The sequence below is a fragment of the Rhinoderma darwinii genome, unplaced genomic scaffold (assembly GCF_050947455.1).
Source record: "Rhinoderma darwinii isolate aRhiDar2 unplaced genomic scaffold, aRhiDar2.hap1 Scaffold_84, whole genome shotgun sequence".
Lineage (NCBI taxonomy): Eukaryota > Metazoa > Chordata > Amphibia > Anura > Rhinodermatidae > Rhinoderma > Rhinoderma darwinii.
This window is the reverse complement of record NW_027464408.1, coordinates 14735-33610: the sequence shown is the minus strand read 5'-3', so window position 1 is coordinate 33610 and position 18876 is coordinate 14735.

Genomic DNA, 18876 nt, shown 5'->3' with positions numbered 1-18876 from the left:
CAGGAGTGGAATCCCCAGCCAGTGCAATGCCAGTGTTCTGGCCTAGGATTTTGGCATCTTAAAGCTCCTAACGTCAGTGTCCATTTATGGACAGTGTTGTCAGGGGCTTCCCTAGGAGCAGAATTCCCAGTCAGAGCGTTGCTAACGTCAGGGGCTTTTCGAGCCTAGTGCTTAAAGTAATGCTGTGCCCGTGGGAGTTCAGTTGATATATCCCACTCTATGCCTATACAGCCTTCCATTGGAGGTATACGTAGAAACTTCTCCCAACGCATACCTCTGACGAAAAGAAAAAATTGAATGTGAACATACTCCAAGAAGCCCACAGCTCTGAATAAATATGGCGCAACTTGGGTTGTCAGTGCTGCACAAACTGACATCTACACCAGTTAGCATAGATGTCAGCTATAATATCCGCAGGTGTAAATTAAATATGTCATGCAGGAGATCTGCTCTCCCGCTGGTCCCGACTTACTAGCTGAAAAGACGCGAAAACAGCATAATGTCTCAAAAAGCTAACATTTTTACTCAAAACGGGCATGCGCCAAAATTTCCCATTACATTACTTTACAATATCATGTATTATAAAGACATTTACTTTTGAGCTACTTTGACTAAATCGTTAGCAAATGGAAAAAAAAAAACACCAAGGAAAAAAATTTAATTAAAAAACTACGGCCTCCTCCATTTCCCCTCTAGCCGTCCTTACCATCTCCAAAATGGTGTGTTTTCTGCCATTTTAGGTAGAAAAATTTCTATTTGCTCACCATTTAGGCAAAGTAGCAGGAGGGTATATTATGCAGCTTCTCAAACTCTACCTTGAAGAGCTGTGTGGTTTGTATTTTAATAGTAACTTTTTAATCTAAATTTACTTTTTACTCTGCCTGACTTGGTATTTATTTGTTGAGAGTTTCAAGTTCACATTGACTTGGTCCTCCCCTATAGGACCTCTCTATCTGTTGAACTAAGTATCATTACTAAAACTTATCTGAATCTGATTCTTAAACATCTAGTTACTACTTCTGATAATACAGTACAGTCAGCCAAGCATACTAAGTTACCAAGTTCAATCACACAATATTAAAATGAGTAAGGAGCATGGATACATATCAGCATTAGATGCACATGGGTAGAACTTATCATTGTCAAACCTTGTTCTTAAAGCTTAAAGAAATGGTTTCAATTTATTAAAGATCATATCCGACTACTACCATAACAATTGACAGACATCAGGGGCTCCTTCCAGGAGAGTAATCACTAACCAGAGCATTGCCAACGCTCTGGCCATGGATTCCTGGGTTTTTAAACTTCTAACATCACTGTCCATATAGTGAAAGTTACATCAAGGGCTTTCCCAAGTCAGGAGTTCCCGGCCAGTGAGTGCTTGCGATGCTCTGGCCGGGGACTCCAGAGTTTAAAGCCAAATATGGATATTTAAAGCCATATATGCACAGTAAAGTGAGAGGCTTTCTCTACAAGCGTAATTCCAGGCCACAGCGCTGCCAACGCTCCGACGTGGAATTCTCACATTACAAAGCCCCTAATGTCACTGTCTATGTACAGACAGTAACATCAAGGGATCCTCCAGGTGCAGAATCCATTTATGGACAGTGACGTCAGGGGCTCCCTCCAGGAGTGGAATCCCCAGCCAGTGCAATGCCAGTGTTCTGGCCTAGGATTTTGGCATCTTAAAGCTCCTAACGTCAGTGTCCATTTATGGACAGTGTTGTCAGGGGCTTCCCTAGGAGCAGAATTCCCAGTCAGAGCGTTGCTAACGTCAGGGGCTTTTCGAGCCTAGTGCTTAAAGTAACGCTGTGCCCGGGGAGTTCAGGTGATATATCCCACTCTATGCCTATACAGCCTTCCATTGGAGGTATACGTAGAAACTTCTCCCAACGCATACCTCTGACGAAAAGAAAAAATTGAATGTGAACATACTCCAAGAAGCCCACAGCTCTGAATAAATATGGCGCAACTTGGGTTGTCAGTGCTGCACAAACTGACATCTACACCAGTTAGCATAGATGTCAGCTATAATATCTGCAGGTGTAAATTAAATATGTCCTTCAGGAGATCTGCTCTCCCGCTGGTCCCGACTTACTAGCTGAAAAGACGCGAAAACAGCATAATGTCTCAAAAAGCTAACATTTTTACTCAAAACGGGCATGCGCCAAAATTTCCCATTACATTACTTTACAATATCATGTATTATAAAGACATTTACTTTTGAGCTACTTTGACTAAATCGTTAGCATATGGAAAAAAAAAAACACCAAGGAGAAAAATTTAATTAAAAAACTACGGCCTCCTCCATTTCCCCTCTAGCCGTCCTTTCCATCTCCAAAATGGTGTGTTTTCTGCCATTTTAGGTAGAAAAATTTCTATTTGCTCACCATTTAGGCAAAGTAGCAGGAGGGTATATTATGCAGCTTCTCAAACTCTACCTTGAAGAGCTGTGTGGTTTGTATTTTAATAGTAACTTTTTAATCTAAATTTACTTTTTACTCTGCCTGACTTGGTATTTATTTGTTCAGAGTTTCAAGCTCACATTGACTTGGTCCTCCCCTATAGGACCTCTCTATCTGTTGAACTAAGTATCATTACTAAAACTTATCTGAATCTGATTCTTAAACATCTAGTTACTACTTCTGATCATACAGTACAGTCAGCCAAGCATACCAAGTTACCAAGTTCAATCACACAATATTAAAATGAGTAAGGAGCATGGATACATATCAGCATTAGATGCACATGGGTAGAACTTATCATTATCAAACCTTGTTCTTAAAGCTTAAAAAAATGGTTTCAATTTATTAAAGATCATATCCGACTACTACCATAACAATTGACAGACATAGAGTTCCAGGAGAGTAATCACTAACCAGAGCATTGCCGACGCTCTGGCATGGATTCCTGGGTTTTTAAACTCCTAACATCACTGTCCATATAGTGAAAGTGACATCAAGGGCTTTCCCAAGTCAGGAGTTCTCCTTCCAGGAGAATAATCACTAACCAGAGCATTGCCAACGCTCTGGCCATGGATTCCTGGGTTTTTAAACTCAAACTCCTAACATCACTGTCCATATAGTGAAAGTGACATCAAGAGCTTTCCCAAGTCAGGAGTTCCCGGCCAGTGAGTGCTTGCGATGCTCTGACCGGGGACTCCAGTGTTTAAAGCCAAATATGGATATTTAAAGCAATATATGCACAGTAAAGTGAGAGGCTTTCTCTACAAGCGTAATTCCCGGCCACAGCGCTGCCAACGCTCCGACTTGGAATTCTCACATTACAAAGCCCCTAATGTCACTGTCTATGTACAGACAGTAACATCAAGGGATCCTCCAGGAGCAGAATCCATATATGAACAGTTACGTCAGGGGCTCCCTCCAGGAGTGGAATCCCCAGCCAGTGCAATGCCAGTGTTCTGGCCTAGGATTTTGGCATCTTAAAGCTCCTAACGTCAGTGTCCATTTATGGACAGTGTTGTCAGGGGCTTCCCTAGGAGCAGAATCCCCAGTCAGAGCGTTGCTAACGTCAGGGGCTTTCGGAGCCTAGTGCTTAAAGTAACGCTGTGCCCGGGGAGTTCAGGTGATATATCCCACTCTATGCCTATACAGCCTTCCGTTGGAGGTATACGAAGAGACTTCTCCCAACGCATACCTCTGACGAAAAGAAAGAATTGAATGTGAACATACTCCAAGAAGCCCACAGCTCTGAATAAATATGGCGCAACTTGGGTTGTCAGTGCTGCACAAACTGACATCTACACCAGTTACCATAGATGTCAGCTATAATATCCGCAGGTGTAAATTAAATATGTCATGCAGGAGATCTGCTCTCCCGCTGGTCCCGACTTACTAGCTGAAAAGACGCGAAAACAGCATAATGTCTCAAAAAGCTAACATTTTTACTCAAAACGGGCATGCGCCAAAATTTACCATTACATTACAATATTATGTATTATAAAGACATTTACTTTTGAGCTACTTTGACTAAATCGTTAGCAAATGGAAAAAAAAAACCACCAAGGAAAAAAATGTAATTAAAAAACTACGGCCTCCTCCATTTCCCCTCTAGCCGTCCTTACCATCTCCAAAATGGTGTGTTTTCTGCCATTTTAGGTAGAAAAATTGCTATTTGCTCACCATTTAGGCAAAGTAGCAGGAGGGTATATTATGCAGCTTCTCAAACTCTACCTTGAAGAGCTGTGTGGTTTGTATTTTAATAGTAACTTTTTAATCTAAATTTACTTTTTACTCTGCCTGACTTGGTATTTATTTGTTGAGAGTTTCAAGCTCACATTGACTTGGTCCTCCCCTATAGGACCTCTCTATCTGTTGAACTAAGTATCATTACTAAAACTTATCTGAATCTGATTCTTAAACATCTAGTTACTACTTATGATCATACAGTACAGTCAACCAAGCATACCAAGTTACCAAGTTCAATCACACAATATTAAAATGAGTAAGGAGCATGGATACATATCAGCATTAGATACACATGGGTAGAACTTATCATTGTCAAACCTTGTTCTTAAAGCTTAAAAAAATGGTTTAAATTTATTAAAGATCATATCCGACTACTACCATAACAATTGACAGACATCAGGGGCTCCTTCCAGGAGAGTAATCACTAACCAGAGCATTGCCGACGCTCTGGCCATGGATTCCTGGGTTTTTAAACTCCTAACATCACTGTCCATATAGTGAAAGTGACATCAAGGGCTTTCCCAAGTCAGGAGTTCTCCTTCCAGGAGAGTAATCACTAACCAGAGCATTGCCAACGCTCTGGCCATGGATTCCTGGGTTTTTAAACTCAAACTCCTAACATCACTGTCCATATAGTGAAAGTGACATCAAGGGCTTTCCCAAGTCAGGAGTTCCCGGCCAGTGAGTGCTTGCGATGCTCTGGCCGGGGACTCCAGAGTTTAAAGCCAAATATGGATATTTAAAGCCATATATGCACAGTAAAGTGAGAGACTTTCTCTACAAGCGTAATTCCCGGCCACAGCGCTGCCAACGCTCCGACTTGGAATTCTCACATTACAAAGCCCCTAATGTCACTGTCTATGTACAGACAGTAACATCAAGGGATCCTGCAGGAGCAAAATCCATATATGAACAGTGACGTCAGGGGCTCCCTCCAGGAGTGGAATCCCCAGCCAGTGCAATGCCAGTGTTCTGGCCTAGGATTTTGGCATCTTAAAGCTCCTAACGTCAGTGTCCATTTATGGACAGTGTTGTCAGGGGCTTCCCTAGGAGCAGAATTCCCAGTCAGAGCGTTGCTAACGTCAGGGGCTTTTCGAGCCTAGTGCTTAAAGTAATGCTGTGCCCGTGGGAGTTCAGTTGATATATCCCACTCTATGCCTATACAGCCTTCCATTGGAGGTATACGTAGAAACTTCTCCCAACGCATACCTCTGACGAAAAGAAAAAATTGAATGTGAACATACTCCAAGAAGCCCACAGCTCTGAATAAATATGGCGCAACTTGGGTTGTCAGTGCTGCACAAACTGACATCTACACCAGTTAGCATAGATGTCAGCTATAATATCCGCAGGTGTAAATTAAATATGTCATGCAGGAGATCTGCTCTCCCGCTGGTCCCGACTTACTAGCTGAAAAGACGCGAAAACAGCATAATGTCTCAAAAAGCTAACATTTTTACTCAAAACGGGCATGCGCCAAAATTTCCCATTACATTACTTTACAATATCATGTATTATTGTAATGGTGGGGGGGGGTAGGGAAACGGACAAGTGAGCCCTAATCTACCCGCCACTCTGTCCCTGCCTACTTGCAACGACCCGCCCTAGACGACGGGGTACAACTGGGCGGCGGTCCCTGCGCTCAGTAAGTGCATGACAAACACGACAAACAAACAAGGGAACACAAGCAAGGGAAATGGGCAGTTGCTCGCGGAAACACCGTGAGCAACAGAGTAGTGAACGAGCCGAGTCAAGCCAGGAGAGTGCGAGGTACAAAGCGAAAAGCAGAAGAGTAGTCGGTAAGCCAGGGTCTGTATGGAGCAGGATCAAAAAGTAGCAGGAGCTGTAGCTGGGCCAGGAAACCTCAAGGAAAGAATTCACAAGCACAGATGGACAGGAAGAGCAGGCTTAAATAGACCGAGGGCGGGAGCTAGCTGAGTCTGGCCAGGTTGCGATAGGCTCTCCCACTCCTAAGCCTGCCAGCCTGAGTGGAGGAAGCTGGTGTCTGTCTCAGGGATGTACACTCAGGTGTTGACTGATTAATTCTGGGAGTTAACCCTGAAGCAGTGCCTGGCAGATCCTTTACAGTACCCCCCCTTTTATGAGGGGCCACCGGACCCTTTCTAAGTGGACCTGGCTTACTGGGGAAACGCAGGTGGAACCTCCTGACCAATACCCCAGCGTGAACATCCCGGGCGGGTACCCAAGTCCTCTCCTCGGGCCCGTATCCTCTCCAATGGACCAGGTACTGGAGGGAGCCTTGGACCATCTTGCTGTCCACGATCCTGGCCACCTCAAATTCCACCCCCTCAGGGGTGAGGACGGGAACAGGAGGTTTCCTCGAGGGGGCCAAGGACGGGGAGCAGCGTTTCAGGAGGGAGGCATGAAACACGTTGTGTATACGAAAAGACGGGGGTAACTCCAGCCGGAAAGAGACAGGACTGAGGACCTCAATGACCTTATACGGCCCAATAAACCGGGGAGCAAACTTTTTGGACGGAACCTTGAGACGCAAGTTCCTGGATGACAACCACACCAGATCCCCGACCACAAACAGGGGGTTAGCAGAACGTCTTCTATCGGCCTGAGCCTTCTGTATGCTCTGGGACGCCTCTAGGTTCTTCTGAACCTGGGCCCAGACTGTGCACAGATCCCGATGAACGACCTCCACCTCGGGATTGTTGGAACAACCAGGTGAAACGGAGGAGAACCGTGGATTAAACCCAAAATTACAGAAAAAGGGAGAGACCCCTGACGAGTTACTGACCCGGTTATTAAGGGAAAATTCGGCGAGGGGAATGAAAGAAACCCAATCAAATTGACAGTCAGAGACAAAACATCTTAAGTATTGTTCTAGAGACTGATTAGTCCTCTCCGTTTGGCCATTGGTTTCAGGATGGAAGGCAGAGGAGAAGGACAGATCAATCCCCAACTTATTACAGAAGGCTCTCCAAAACAATGAAACAAATTGTACCCCTCTGTCAGAAACAATATTGACGGGGACCCCATGGAGACGCAGGATGTGTTTGATAAACAAGGTAGCCAACGTCTTGGCGTTGGGTAGTTTCTTGAGGGGCACAAAGTGGCACATTTTACTGAAGCGGTCTACCACCACCCACACCACCGACTTGCCTTGGGATGGAGGCAAATCGGTGATAAAATCCATGGAGATATGTGTCCAAGGTCTCTGGGGAATGGGCAACGAACGCAGTAAGCCCGCTGGTCGGGACCTGGGAGTCTTGGACCTGGCACAAACCTCACAGGCGGCGACGTAGGCCTTAACGTCTTTAGGCAAACCAGGCCACCAATAATTTCTGGTAATGAGGTGTTTGGTACCCAGGATGCCTGGATGGCCAGATAGTGCGGAGTCGTGATTTTCCCTAAGTACCCTTAGCCGGAATTGCAGGGGAACAAACAGCTTGTTCTCAGGAAGGTTCCCAGGAGCTGAACCTTGATCAGCAGCAATTTCAGAGACTAAATCGGACTCGATAGAGGAAATGACTATACCTGGAGGCAAAATACAAACAGGATCTTCCTCCGAAGGAGGGCTGGCCATGAAGCTACGCGACAGTGCATCCGCCTTAATATTTTTAGACCCGGCCCTATAGGTAACCAAAAAATTGAATCTGGTAAAAAACAACGCCCATCGAGCTTGTCTCGGGTTTAGCCTCCGGGCAGATTCTAGGAAAACCAGATTCTTGTGGTCGGTAAGGACCGTTACCTGGTGCCTAGCCCCCTCCAGGAAGTGGCGCCACTCTTCAAATGCCCATTTAATGGCTAAAAGTTCGCGGTTGCCAATATCATAGTTACACTCCGTGGGCGAAAACTTCCTAGAAAAGTAAGCACAGGGGCGGAGATGGGTGAGGGAGCTGGTACCCTGGGACAAGACGGCCCCCACTCCCACCTCGGACGCGTCAACCTCCACAATAAATGGCTCCCTTTGGTTGGGCTGAACCAGCACGGGGGCCGAGATAAAGCACTTCTTGAGGGTCTCAAAAGCCTGGACGGCCTCAGGGGGCCAATGGAGGACATCAGCACCCTTGCGAGTGAGGTCCGTAAGAGGCTTAGCGACGACCGAGAAGTTAGCAATAAATCTCCTGTAATAGTTAGCGAACCCCAAAAAACACTGTAGCGCTTTCAGGGAGGCAGGTTGGACCCATTCAGCCACAGCCTGAACCTTGGCAGGGTCCATGCGGAATTCATGAGGAGTGAGGATTTGACCTAAAAATGGTATCTCCTGTACCCCAAATACACATTTTTCGATTTTGGCAAACAGTTTGTTTTCTCGAAGGACCTGGAGCACTTTCCTGACATGCTCTATGTGGGAGGACCAGTCCCTGGAAAACACCAATATGTCATCAAGGTACACTACAAGAAATATCCCCAGGTAATTTCTCAAAATCTCATTTATGAAGTTCTGGAAGACCGCAGGGGCATTGCACAACCCAAAGGGCATGACGAGGTATTCGAAATGGCCTTCGGGCGTGTTAAACGCAGTCTTCCACTCATCCCCCTCTTTGATGCGAATAAGGTTATACGCCCCCCGTAGATCCAATTTAGAGAACCATTGGGCCCCCTGAACCTGATTAAAGAGATCAGGAATCAAAGGAAGGGGATACTGGTTCCTTACCGTGACCTTATTCAGGCCACGGTAGTCAATGCATGGCCTAAGACCCCCATCCTTCTTCCCTACGAAGAAGAAGCCAGCACCTACCGGAGAAGAAGAGGGACGAATGTAACCCTTGGCCAGGGATTCCTGGATATACTCCCTCATGGCTTCACGTTCGGGACAGGAAAGGTTAAATATTCTACCCTTAGGAAGCTTAGCTCCTGGTACCAATTCGATAGCGCAATCGTATTCTCTATGAGGCGGTAATACTTCGGAGGCCTCTTTAGAGAAAACATCAGCGAAGTCCTGAACAAACTCGGGTAGCGTATTCACCTCCTTAGGGGGAGAAACAGAATTAACAGAAAAACATGACGTACAACATTCATTACCCCATTTGGTTAGCTCCCCAGTATTCCAGTCAAACGTGGGATTATGCAACTGCAACCAGGGAAGACCTAGAACCAAATCGTACGATAATCCCTGCATCAATAGTACAGAGCACTGCTCCAAATGCATGGAGCCAACAAGGAGTTCAAAAACAGGGGTATGCTGTGTAAAATAACCATTAGCAAGAGGAGTGGAGTCGATACCCACTACCGGAACAGGTTTAGGCAAATCAATCAGAGGCATAGCAAGAGACATAGCAAATTCCACAGACATGATATTAGTAGAGGACCCTGAATCCACGAAGGCACTGCCGGTAGCAGACCTACCACCAAACGAGACCTGAAAGGGAAGCAATATCTTAGTACGTTTCATATTTACGGGAAATACCTGTGCGCCCAAGTGACCTCCCCGATGATCACTTAGACGCGGGAGCTCTCTGGCAGCATTCTTACGCTTGGGACAGTTGTTTACTTGATGCTTGACATCCCCACAGTAGAAGCAGAGACCATTCTTCCTGCGGAATTCTCTACGTTGTTGAGGGGACACGGAGGCCCCGAGTTGCATAGGTATTTCTGAGTCTTTAGGGGACAAACGAAGCAACGGGACTTCGGGAGGCATCATGGGGGAGTCGGAGGAAAAAACACATAAACGTTCACGTTGTCGTTCCCTGAGACGTCGGTCAAGTCGTACCACTAAAGCCATAACCTGGTCTAGGGAGTCAGAAGAGGGATAGCTAACTAGCAGGTCTTTCAGGGCGTTCGACAGACCCAACCTAAACTGGCACCTTAAGGCAGGGTCATTCCACCGAGAAGCTACGCACCACTTCCGAAAGTCAGAGCAATACTCCTCAACAGGTCTCTTACCCTGACGTAAGGTCACCAGCTGACTCTCGGCAAAGGCAGTTCTGTCAGTCTCGTCATAAATAAGTCCGAGGGCAGAAAAGAAACAATCAACGGAGGAAAGTTCAGGGGCGCCAGGAGCCAAGGAGAAGGCCCACTCTTGGGGCCCTTCCTGGAGCCGGGACATAATTATACCCACCCGCTGGCTCTCAGAACCTGAGGAGTGAGGCTTTAAGCGAAAGTAAAGCTTACAACTCTCCCGAAAGGAGAGAAAAGCCCTCCGGTCACCTGAGAACCGGTCGGGCAACTTGAGGTGGGGTTCAAGGGGTGCGGTGAGGGGAACTACCAAGGTAGCATCAGGCTGGTTGACCCTCTGAGCCAGGGCCTGGACCTGTAGGGAGAGACCCTGCATTTGCTGAGCCAGGGTTTCACGGGGTTCCATAATGGTGTCAGGGACCAGGGTAGACTAGGTATAGGGCTTGTGAATTTGTAATGGTGGGGGGGGGTAGGGAAACGGACAAGTGAGCCCTAATCTACCCGCCACTCTGTCCCTGCCTACTTGCAACGACCCGCCCTAGACGACGGGGTACAACTGGGCGGCGGTCCCTGCGCTCAGTAAGTGCATGACAAACACGACAAACAAACAAGGGAACACAAGCAAGGGAAATGGGCAGTTGCTCGCGGAAACACCGTGAGCAACAGAGTAGTGAACGAGCCGAGTCAAGCCAGGAGAGTGCGAGGTACAAAGCGAAAAGCAGAAGAGTAGTCGGTAAGCCAGGGTCTGTATGGAGCAGGATCAAAAAGTAGCAGGAGCTGTAGCTGGGCCAGGAAACCTCAAGGAAAGAATTCACAAGCACAGATGGACAGGAAGAGCAGGCTTAAATAGACCGAGGGCGGGAGCTAGCTGAGTCTGGCCAGGTTGCGATAGGCTCTCCCACTCCTAAGCCTGCCAGCCTGAGTGGAGGAAGCTGGTGTCTGTCTCAGGGATGTACACTCAGGTGTTGACTGATTAATTCTGGGAGTTAACCCTGAAGCAGTGCCTGGCAGATCCTTTACAATTATAAAGACATTTACTTTTGAGCTACTTTGACTAAATCGTTAGCAAATGGAAAAAAAAAAACACCAAGGAAAAAAATTTAATTAAAAAACTACGGCCTCCTCCATTTCCCCTCTAGCCGTCCTTACCATCTCCAAAATGGTGTGTTTTCTGCCATTTTAGGTAGAAAAATTTCTATTTGCTCACCATTTAGGCAAAGTAGCAGGAGGGTATATTATGCAGCTTCTCAAACTCTACCTTGAAGAGCTGTGTGGTTTGTATTTTAATAGTAACTTTTTAATCTAAATTTACTTTTTACTCTGCCTGACTTGGTATTTATTTGTTGAGAGTTTCAAGTTCACATTGACTTGGTCCTCCCCTATAGGACCTCTCTATCTGTTGAACTAAGTATCATTACTAAAACTTATCTGAATCTGATTCTTAAACATCTAGTTACTACTTCTGATAATACAGTACAGTCAGCCAAGCATACTAAGTTACCAAGTTCAATCACACAATATTAAAATGAGTAAGGTGCATGGATACATATCAGCATTAGATGCACATGGGTAGAACTTATCATTGTCAAACCTTGTTCTTAAAGCTTAAAGAAATGGTTTCAATTTATTAAAGATCATATCCGACTACTACCATAACAATTGACAGACATCAGGGGCTCCTTCCAGGAGAGTAATCACTAACCAGAGCATTGCCAACGCTCTGGCCATGGATTCCTGGGTTTTTAAACTTCTAACATCACTGTCCATATAGTGAAAGTTACATCAAGGGCTTTCCCAAGTCAGGAGTTCCCGGCCAGTGAGTGCTTGCGATGCTCTGGCCGGGGACTCCAGAGTTTAAAGCCAAATATGGATATTTAAAGCCATATATGCACAGTAAAGTGAGAGGCTTTCTCTACAAGCGTAATTCCAGGCCACAGCGCTGCCAACGCTCCGACGTGGAATTCTCACATTACAAAGCCCCTAATGTCACTGTCTATGTACAGACAGTAACATCAAGGGATCCTCCAGGAGCAGAATCCATATATGAACAATGACGTCAGGGGCTCCCTCCAGGAGTGGAATCCCCAGCCAGTGCAATGCCAGTGTTCTGGCCTAGGATTTTGGCATCTTAAAGCTCCTAACGTCAGTGTCCATTTATGGACAGTGTTGTCAGGGGCTTCCCTAGGAGCAGAATCCCCAGTCAGTGCGTTGCTAACGTCAGGGGCTTTCCGAGCCTAGTGCTTAAAGTAACGCTGTGCCCGGGGAGTTCAGGTAATATATCCCACTCTATGCCTATACAGCCTTCCATTGGAGGTATACGTAGAAACTTCTCCCAGCGCATACCTCTGACGAAAAGAAAAAATTGAATGTGAACATACTCCAAGAAGCCCACAGCTCTGAATAAATATGGCGCAACTTGGGTTGTCAGTGCTGCACAAACTGACATCTACACCAGTTAGCATAGATGTCAGCTATAATATCCGCAGGTGTAAATTAAATATGTCCTTCAGGAGATCTGCTCTCCCGCTGGTCCCGACTTACTAGCTGAAAAGACGCGAAAACAGCATAATGTCTCAAAAAGCTAACATTTTTACTCGAAACGGGCATGCGCCAAAATTTCCCATTACATTACTTTACAATATCATGTATTATACAGACATTTACTTTTGAGCTACTTTGACTAAATCGTTAGCATATGGAAAAAAAAAACCACCAAGGAAAAAAATTTAATTAAAAAACTACGGCCTCCTCCATTTCCCCTCTAGCCGTCCTTTCCATCTCCAAAATGGTGTGTTTTCTGCCATTTTAGGTAGAAAAATTTCTATTTGCTCACCATTTAGGCAAAGTAGCAGGAGGGTATATTATGCAGCTTCTCAAACTCCACCTTGAAGAGCTGTGTGGTATGTATTTTAATAGTAACTTTTTATTCTAAATTTACTTTTTACTCTGCCTGACTTGGTATTTATTTGTTCAGAGTTTCAAGCTCACATTGACTTGGTCCTCCCCTATAGGACCTCTCTATCTGTTGAACTAAGTATCATTACTAAAACTTATCTGAATCTGATTCTTAAACATCTAGTTACTACTTCTGATCATACAGTACAGTCAGCCAAGCATACCAAGTTACCAAGTTCAATCACACAATATTAAAATGAGTAAGGAGCATGGATACATATCAGCATTAGATGCACATGGGTAGAACTTATCATTGTCAAACCTTGTTCTTAAAGCTTAAAAAAATGGTTTAAATTTATTAAAGATCATATCCGACTACTACCATAACAATTGACAGACATCAGGGGCTCCTTCCACGAGAGTAATCACTAACCAGAGCATTGCCGACGCTCTGGCATGGATTCCTGGGTTTTTAAACTCCTAACATCACTGTCCATATAGTGAAAGTGACATCAAGGGCTTTCCCAAGTCAGGAGTTCTCCTTCCAGGAGAGTAATCACTAACCAGAGCATTGCCGACGCTCTGGCCATGGATTCCTGGGTTTTTAAACTCCTAACATCACTGTCCATATAGTGAAAGTTACATCAAGGGCTTTCCCAAGTCAGGAGTTCCCGGCCAGTGAGTGCTTGCGATGCTCTGGCCGGGGACTCAGGAGTTTAAAGCCAAATATGGATATTTAAAGCCATATATGCACAGTAAAGTGAGAGGCTTTCTCTACAAGCGTAATTCCCGGCCACAGCGCTGCCAACGCTCCGACTTGGAATTCTCACATTACAAAGCCCCTAATGTCACTGTCTGTGTACAGACAGTAACATCAAGGGATCCTCCAGGAGCAGAATCCATATATGAACAGTGACGTCAGGGGCTCCCTCCAGGAGTGGAATCCCCAGCCAGTGCAATGCCAGTGTTCTGGCCTAGGATTTTGGCATCTTAAAGCTCCTAACGTCAGTGTCCATTTATGGACAGTGTTGTCAGGGGCTTCCCTAGGAGCAGAATCCCCAGTCAGAGCGTTGCTAACGTCAGGGGCTTTCCGAGCCTAGTGCTTAAAGTAACGCTGTGCCCGGGGAGTTCAGGTAATATATCCCACTCTATGCCTATACAGCCTTCCGTTGGAGGTATACGTAGAGACTTCTCCCAACGCATACCTCTGACGAAAAGAAAAAATTGAATGTGAACATACTCCAAGAAGCCCACAGCTCTGAATAAATATGGCACAACTTGGGTTGTCAGTGCTCCACAAACTGACATCTACACCAGTTAGCATAGATGTCAGCTATAATATCCGCAGGTGTAAATTAAATATGTCATGCAGGAGATCTGCTCTCCCGCTGGTCCCGACTTACTAGCTGAAAAGACGCGAAAACAGCATAATGTCTCAAAAAGCTAACATTTTTACTCAAAACGGGCATGCGCCAAAATTTCCCATTACATTACTTTACAATATCATGTATTATAAAGACATTTACTTTTGAGCTACTTTGATTAAATCGTTAGCAAATGGAAAAAAAAAAACACCAAGGAAAAAAATGTAATTAAAAAACTACGGCCTCCTCCATTTCCCCTCTAGCCGTCCTTACCATCTCCAAAATGGTGTGTTTTCTGCCATTTTAGGTAGAAAAATTTCTATTTGCTCACCATTTAGGCAAAGTAGCAGGAGGGTATATTATGCAGCTTCTCAAACTCTACCTTGAAGAGCTGTGTGCTTTGTATTTTAATAGTAACTTTTTAATCTAAATTTACTTTTTACTCTGCCTGACTTGGTATTTATTTGTTGAGAGTTTCAAGCTCACATTGACTTGGTCCTCCCCTATAGGACCTCCCTATCTGTTGAACTAAGTATCATTACTAAAACTTATCTGAATCTGATTCTTAAACATCTAGTTACTACTTCTGATCATACAGTACTGTCAGCCAAGCATACCAAGTTACCAAGTTCAATCACACAATATTAAAATGAGTAAGGAGCATGGATACATATCAGCATTAGATACACATGGGTAGAACTTATCATTGTCAAACCTTGTTCTTAAAGCTTAAAAAAATGGTTTAAATTTATTAAAGATCATATCCGACTACTACCATAACAATTGACAGACATCAGGGGCTCCTTCCAGGAGAGTAATCACTAACCAGAGCATTGCCGACGCTCTGGCCATGGATTCCTGGGTTTTTAAACTCCTAACATCACTGTCCATATAGTGAAAGTTACATCAAGGGCTTTCCCAAGTCAGGAGCTCCCGGCCAGTGAGTGCTTGCGATGCTCTGGCCGGGGACTCCAGAGTTTAAAGCCAAATATGGATATTTAAAGCTATATATGCACAGTAAAGTGAGAGGCTTTCTCTACAAGTGTAATTCCCGGCCACAGCGCTGCCAACACTTCGACTTGGAATTCTCACATTACAAAGCCCCTAATGTCACTGTCTATGTACAGACAGTAACATCAAGGGATCCTCCAGGAGCAGAATCCATTTATGGACAGTGACGTCAGGGGCTCCCTCCAGGAGTGGAATCCCCAGCCAGTGCAATGCCAGTGTTCTGGCCTAGGATTTTGGCATCTTAAAGCTCCTAACGTCAGTGTCCATTTATGGACAGTGTTGTCAGGGGCTTCCCTAGGAGCAGAATTCCCAGTCAGAGCGTTGCTAACGTCAGGGGCTTTTCGAGCCTAGTGCTTAAAGTAACGCTGTGCCCGGGGAGTTCAGGTGATATATCCCACTCTATGCCTATACAGCCTTCCATTGGAGGTATACGTAGAAACTTCTCCCAACGTATACCTCTGACGAAAAGAAAAAATTGAATGTGAACATACTCCAAGAAGCCCACAGCTCCGAATAAATATGGCGCAACTTGGGTTGTCAGTGCTGCACAAACTGACATCTACACCAGTTAGCATAGATGTCAGCTATAATATCCGCAGGTGTAAATTAAATATGTCCTTCAGGAGATCTGCTCTCCCGCTGGTCCCGACTTACTAGCTGAAAAGACGCGAAAACAGCATAATGTCTCAAAAAGCTAACATTTTTACTCAAAACGGGCATGCGCCAAAATTTCCCATTACATTACTTTACAATATCATGTATTATAAAGACATTTACTTTTGAGCTACTTTGACTAAATCGTTAGCATATGGAAAAAAAAAAACACCAAGGAAAAAAAATTAATTAAAAAACTACGGCCTCCTCCATTTCCCCTCTAGCCGTCCTTTCCATCTCCAAAATGGTGTGTTTTCTGCCATTTTAGGTAGAAAAATTTCTATTTGCTCACCATTTAGGCAAAGTAGCAGGAGGGTATATTATGCAGCTTCTCAAACTCTACCTTGAAGAGCTGTGTGGTATGTATTTTAATAGTAACTTTTTTATCTAAATTTACTTTTTACTCTGCCTGACTTGGTATTTATTTGTTCAGAGTTTCAAGCTCACATTGACTTGGTCCTCCCCTATAGGACCTCTCTATCTGTTGAACTAAGTATCATTACTAAAACTTATCTGAATCTGATTCTTAAACATCTAGTTACTACTTCTGATCATACAGTACAGTCAGCCAAGCATACCAAGTTACCAAGTTCAATAACACAATATTAAAATGAGTAAGGAGCATGGATACATATCAGCATTAGATACACATGGGTAGAACTTATCATTGTCAAACCTTGTTCTTAAAGCTTAAAAAAATGGTTTAAATTTATTAAAGATCATATCCGACTACTACCATAACAATTGACAGACATCAGGGGCTCCTTCCAGGAGAGTAATCACTAACCAGAGCATTGCCGACGCTCTGGCATGGATTCCTGGGTTTTTAAACTCCTAACATCACTGTCCATATAGTACAGGCTGGACCCGGCAGAATGCCATAGGGGGAGGCCACCATGATCAGGGATGTTAGGAAGGGAAGGAGTTAAGGAGTTAGGGGTGTGGTTAGGAGGGGGCGGATGTGAGGGGGGGCGAGGTCAGTTTACTTAAGGGTAGGAGAGGGAAAGGCGTCGCCATCTTTAGTAACAGCACAGGGAAGCTTGTAGCAGCACAGGGAAGCTTGTCCAGGATTTGACAATGGATGCACTACTTACCCAGCTCCGGGCAGCAGTAGCAGAACGAGGCATGGCCTGGCTAGCGGAGGGGCTGGGGCTTTCCGGCCCGCTGCCTGGGGCTCCGAGCTCGGCGGTGAGCGGACGAGGAGAGGAAGATGGGGAGCCCCCTGGTTCAGGGGCGAGTACGGAGGACGCGGCCGTGTTTGGATCTGGGGCGCAGGCGGTGCCGTCCTCTCCTCCCCGGCGGCGGTCACGTCGCACGAGGCCTCCGGAGAGGTTGAGCCCGGAAGTGATGCCACGAGCCAGGCGCAGGGTAAGGAGCCCCATGAGGGACCCTCCAGGCCGGGCCCCTCGCTCGGCTGCCGTGAGCAGGACGGCCTGGTCTGAGAGGAATCCTGGAAGCCGGCCTGGCTCAGCGGAGGTGGTAGGGCAGGCGCCCATGCATCCGGGACCTCCCTCTGCCTCCAGACGACGGGACCCAGGACTTGCGGTGGGCCGTGCTGGCGATGCTCCAGTCGGGCGGCCCACCTGTACCCAGGATGATGCAACCAATTCCAGGCGTGTGCCACGGTCGGTGGTGACACGGCGGGCAGGAGGGCGGCTACCTGCGGGCCGCAGGGTGGTCGAGCCCCCCAACAGACGGGCGGAGAGGCCCAGTTCATCGGCGCAGTTACGGAGCGCTCCATCAGAAGGTCGGGGATGTCATGCATGCGGCGCTTGTCCTGGCCCGTCTGGGCAGGATGAAGTGGACGACCGTGAGTTCGGTGACCAAGAGGGACGTCTGGATGGATCCTTCGCCCCGGCTGGTGGGGACACAGCACCTGCGCAGCCCGGTGAGTCGCTGTCTCCTACTTTTTCATTGCCTGCTGTATTTCGGTCCCCAGGGGTAGGGGGTGGGGGTTCACTTTTGCCTACGGGATTGCCGGGGTGTAGCGGGGGGATTACAGGAAGTACGGGTGGTGGGGGTGAGATTCAGGAATTGTTGTGTTGTGTGCGTGACCTTTTGGCGCGATGCGGAGGGGGGGCGATAGGTTCTCCATCCCCGGTTGCAGCTTGGGTGGGGCCGTCGGGGCCTGCAGTGGTGGATAGCACGCTATGGGGAGCTGGGGTAGTGTCTAGGGAATCGGGCGTGGCAGTGTCGGTGCAGACAGAAATAGATGTGGCAGTGGATGAGGTGCGGTTGGACGATAAGGCGAAGGGCGAGGTCTATGTTTGTTTTGAGGGCCCATTGGGGGCGCATCTGAAACCGGAAGTAAGGGAAAAGATATGGAGGGATGAATATGTGGAAATTTTTTCATTGTTGCCGTTGGAGAAGTTCAATTTAGATAAAGGGAAGTGGTTGGAAAGCAAGAAGGAGAAGGAGGAAAAACGTCGGTATCGATTGATTCCCCAAACTTTTGTTAATTGGTTGCAGGCTTTTGCTATTTTGGCAAGCGTCATTGGACAGAAGACGCCGGAACATTGTTCGGGCCTCTTCTGTTATATGGATGCTATCGGAGAGGCTCATCGAGTTTATGGCGGGCAGACGTGGCTGCGCTATGATGAAGCAGTTCCGGCAGCGGAAGGCAGTGAGACCTGACATTAGGTGGGATAACAAAGACATAGGGTTATGGTTGCGGGTCATGGCTCCAGTGCGTTTTGGCCAGTCCTTTCAAGGGGGTGGGGCCGGGGTGGCCGGCCCCTCATTGCCTCCGGGGGGGGGAGCAGGGGGGGCAGGAGGAAAATCCGGGTTCTGCTGGCAGTTTAATGAGGGCCAGTGTAAGTTCGGATCGGGTTGTAAGTTCAAACATAGCTGCTCCTCCTGTGGGGGGATCTCTC